Source organism: Schistocerca gregaria, chromosome 6, assembly GCF_023897955.1.
Source record: "Schistocerca gregaria isolate iqSchGreg1 chromosome 6, iqSchGreg1.2, whole genome shotgun sequence".
Lineage (NCBI taxonomy): Eukaryota > Metazoa > Arthropoda > Insecta > Orthoptera > Acrididae > Schistocerca > Schistocerca gregaria.
In genome coordinates, this window is record NC_064925.1 from 280,041,609 (window position 1) to 280,046,696 (window position 5,088).

Here is a 5,088-nt window from a genome sequence, read left to right on the forward strand (position 1 = left end):
TTACTTCTGCCAGTACCTCGTCTTCTACCTTCAAGTCTCGGTCCGGCACACAGTTTTAATCCATCAGGAAGTTTCATAACAGCACACACTCCGCTGCAGAGTGAAAAATCTCATTCTGGAAACATCCCCCAGGCTGTGGCTAAGCCATGTCTCCACAATATCCTTTCTTTCAGGAGTGCTAGTTCTGCAAGGTTCGCAGGAGAGCTTCTGTAAAGTTTGCAAGGTAGGACACGAAGTACTGGCAGAAGTAAAGCTATGAGCACGGGGCGTGAGTTGTGCTTGGGTAGCTCAGTTGGTAGAGCACTTGCCCGCAAAAGGCAAAGGTCCCGAGTTCGAGTCTCGGTCCGGCACACAGTTTTAATCTGCCAGGAAGTTTCATAACCGTGCACACTCAGCTGGAGAGTGAAAAATCTCATTTCAGATCCGTATGTTTGGGTGTTCACATTATCACAATTGTGTTTATGGGGATACTGAACAGGTAATTTAGAAGGAGATAGTAATCTAATAAACACAGCTCTTGGAATAAGGTGATATTGGAAGAAATAAAAGAAAGAAGTATGGGAGAATAGGCACTTGGTAGCAGCAGTGAGAAAGGATAAGCACTGCTTGAGTTCTGCAATAAATTTCAGCTGTTAATTTTCCATAAATCACTAGAGGAGTATTTTGTAAAGGCCTGCAGACATAGGAAGGTACCAGATGGATGCCATCATGGTCGGACAGAGATTGCGAAATCATCTACTGGATTGTAAGACATACTGAGGAGATGATACAGACTCGATCTTTATTTAGTAATGATGAAGAGTCGATCTCTATTTAGTAATGAAGAAGAGTAGGTTAAATTTTGAGATGGGTCACGAAGCTTTACTTTGCGAGAAGGAGGTACTCAGGATGGGTTGTGCGACTTTCAGGTCCTCTGAGTCTTTAGAATCTGTCATAATACTGCGGAATGCTGTTGGAAATCGACTTTCAATTTCTTCTACAAGTTTCTATTCTTTAACTAGCGGTATGATCTCTTTACACTTTCGCAAAGACCTTTTGTAACGAGTATCGAGAGGCAGTGCAGTCTCTTCTAATGGTGTCTCTCTGAGACAGAGCGTAGTAGCGTGCTTAGCTTGGATGAGTTCCACGCGCTTCCAGCCAGTGGGACTACAGGCCGTTGGTTTGGTCCACGCTTCCAATTAAGTTAATAGCACTTTTGTTCCGGGTCGTCGAGCTATGAGTGATTGCAGTTCAGAGGCGGGGGAGCAGTTCCGAGAATTGGTGAGATCATTGTAGTTACTTGTAGTGGTTTTTAATACATAAGGTTTTGAGTCACTTCGGTCTTGTGGCTTTCGTATAATACGGTTTATTTTGCAGTCGTTCCCTGCACTAAGCTTTTTAAGAAGTACGAAAGTGATTTGATATTTAGACAACTGATATTACATAGCTTCCAGATCTTTGTGCTTTTAATAAGTTGGAAGCTAGCTGTTTATTCGTGTTGTAGTTATTCAAACCTAAACACAGCGCAGTCGATTCTGTCATCTCTTGAGTTTGTTCTGTGGTGCGGAAATCGTCGATACAATACTTGAATATTAATTCTGCAACTCTTGCGTTGCTTAGATGTACTGATGATTGATTTGACTTTACTGCTACTCATTGCTGGTTTACAATATATTCTCTACATATTTATCGTGCTTTCTTGTATAAGAAGTCGCCGTTATTTAGCCAACGACCTTGTTGAAGATGGTGGAGGAGCAGATGGAGGGTCAGGGCACACACTCGCCCGTGGGGTGGGAAACTGTCTCTGAAGGCATGAGTATACAGAAAGAATTGGAAACCACTGGGTTACAGACACGTAATGAGTATCCACAGGACTCGTGGACAGGAAATGATAAGTTTCATGAATATCTATCCATTGGCAAAAGATTCCTGACTAGTCCTCCATTCGGATCTTCGGGGGTGAATAGCAAAGGAGGAGGTGACCAAGAGAAAAAGATTGAATAACCAACGAAAAGATAACGTTCTACGAGGCACGGTGTGGAATGTCAGAAGTTTGAAAGTGGTGGGAAGGGTAGGAAATCTGTAAAGGGAAATACTGTGGCCCAATCTTCATCTAGTGAGAGTGAGTGAAGTGAAATGGAAGGCAGACCAGAATCTCTGATTAACATGAGTATAGAGTAATATCAACAGCAGGGGAAAATCATGTAGAGGGAGTAGGATTCTTATAAATTAGAGGGTAGTGCTGAGAGTGAGTTCCTTTTAACAGTTCAGTCATAGATTTACTCTCATCAGAATCGACAGTAAACCAACACTGACATCATATTTCAGGTATACATGCCGACGTCAGAAGCCGAAGTTCAAGAATTAAAAAAGTATGTGAGGATATTGGACCGGTAATTCATTACGTATAGGGAGATGAAAATGTAGTCACCATGGAAGATTGTAATTCTGTTGCAGGTGAAGTAGAAGAGAAGGTTATTTTGGAATATGGACTTGGTACCAGGAATGGCAGAAGAGACAGATTAATTTCGAAATCAGATACTGAATTGCACGGCGTACCCAGGGGTAGATATAGATTCATCAGAGAATTTAATAGTTATGAAGAATCTGCTGAAGTTTAAGGAACCAGTCAGCAGGAATCAGTGCTTAAGGAAGTGGAATACGGAGGTACTAAGCAATGAAGATATACACTTGAAATTCTCTGAGGCTGTCAGTACTGTAATAAGGAATAGCTCAGTAGGCACATTAGTTGAATAGGAATGGAGTTATATAAAATGGGTATTAAAGAAGAAAAAATAGACACAAAGAAGATAACTGCAATGAAACCATGGTAGCAGAAGAAATACTGCAGCTTGTCGACGAAAGAGGAAGGAACAAAAATATTCAGGGAAATTTGGGAATACAGAAATGCAAGTCACAACGGCATGAAATAAACATGAAGTGCAAGAAAGCTAAAGCGAAATGGATGCATTGGATGCATGAAGAATTTGAGGAAATCGAAACAGAAACGACTCAGAGTACAGAAGTGTCAAAAGAAACTTCGATGAGACGAAAAGAAATGGCAGTAACATTATGAGTGCATAACGGCTCAAGCATGCGCGTTGCTGTCAACAATAATTGAAACGTCCCCTTAGAAAAATTGATACAAGACTGTGCTTAAACTGACACACAATATCTTTAGCGCAACGCAATCTGACTTCCAAAAATCCCTACGAAAGAATGGCCCTGACTAGCATTAACCTATACGTTTCACAAATCACTTACCTCACAAAAATCTTCGTTACTCAAGCTACTGCAATACAGCGAGCGCCACTAATGCCAGCTAAATAAAAGATTCAAACTACTGAAGGCACTAACTACTGATAGGCATAGTTAGCAAATGAAAGATTTTAATAGAGAACAAACAATGTATTTACCTCACTAGTCATAATATATATAGCAGTTCATGACACCAATTCTTACAAATTTCAAAACTCCGCCATCTCTCTCCCCACGTCCACCACTGCTGGCGGCTCACCTCCAACTGCACAACGCTACGCGCTGTTAGCATCCAGCTGCCGCTACCCAACACTACAATGGCAGACAGCAATGCAAACCAGCCACAGACTGCACACGGCACAGCCAGTGATTTTTATACAGAGCGCTACGTGGCGGCGGTGTTACCAATAAAAAAAAACCTAAACAGCCTAATTACATAATATACAGAAGAATGGAAACTAAAATTGAGACTTTGACTTTGGGAAAGGTAAAGGCATCTGAGGGGGAGTTACGAAGTTGTGGTTCGCGATGAAAGCAAGACTGTAGAAAAATCAAGAGACTTTCAAACGATCTGTTGGCCTGGAAAAAGCGTTAAGCGCTGACATTTCGTACAATGTGTTAGAATTTCTGCGAAAATTAGGGAAGAGCTACAGCGGAAGACCAAGGGCGAAGTGATCGGGTTAAAAGGAATGTAAGAAAAGCCTGCAGACTTTTTTCCTTTCTCCTCAATCTATACATCAAAGAAATAATGACGGAAATAAAACAAATTATCAAAAGAGAAATAAAAATCCAAGATAAAATTATATCAGTGATAATTTTCGCTGATGTTGTTATCCTTAGTGTAAGTGAAGAACAACTCGAAGATCAGGTGAATGGAATGAAGTCTACTGAGTACATGTTACGGATTCAGAGTAAATCGGAGAAAAACAAATGTCATGAGAAGTTGCAGAAAGGGGAAAAGCGAGAAACTTAAAATCAGTATTGGGGTCACATAGTAGGCGAGGTTAAAGTATTGTGCTACCTAGGCAGCAAAACAGCCCACGACAGATGGAGCAAGGATGACATAAAAAGCAGAATATCAATGGCAAAAAAGACGTTCTTGACTAACAGATGGCTGCCGGAGTGGCCGAGCGGTTATATGCGCTACAGTCTGGAACCGCGCGACGGCTACAGTCGCAGGTTCGAATCCTCCCTCGAGCATGGATGTGTGTGATGTCCTTACGTTAGTTTGGTTTAAGTAGTTCTAATTTCTAGGGGACTGATGATCTCAGATGTTAAGTCCCATAATGCTCAGAGCCATTTCAACTAAGGTAAGTCCATTGGTATCAAACGTTGGCCTTAATTTGGGGGAGAAATTACTCAGAATTTACCTTTGGAGCACAGCATTGTACGGCAAGACATCAGAGAATAACTTCCACGGTCCGCGCAAATTGTACTACATTTTAGAGTATCTGTGGTTTTACAGAAGAGTCAGGCCGTGAAACTGCCTCGCTACAAGCAGTCAAATGTAGCTAAATACGTATATTTTAATAAAAAATTAATTAATAAAGCTGGAGTTAAGCATGTATTACTCCATTACCCCACGAATATTTGTCACGGCAGGATTTTAATAATATGCAGTACTTTTAAATATGAAACGCAAGACAGTCACTTACATCAGCTACTTATTTTGTCAATTTAAAATTTTTCGGAAACGGTAGCTACTTTTACTTATAAATGTAATCCGGACAGTTTGCTTCTTTCAGACATAGTTCAGTCAAATTATCAACAAGAGTAATTCCAAGCCAAAAGTATTGGCATTCCTTGAAGAAGACAATATAAAATTTAACTCTATTTATTTATGTTTTAATG

At 40.6% G+C, this 5,088-nt stretch overlaps 1 non-coding gene across 1 annotated transcript; it reads left to right on the forward strand.

Annotated features, from left to right (window-relative positions):
• Positions 1-276: 276 nt before the first annotated feature.
• On the forward strand, positions 277-351 carry Trnal-caa (transfer RNA leucine (anticodon CAA)). Its single transcript has one exon. It is a non-coding gene; the product is annotated as a tRNA-Leu (tRNA).
• The last annotated feature ends 4,737 nt before the right edge of the window (positions 352-5,088 follow it).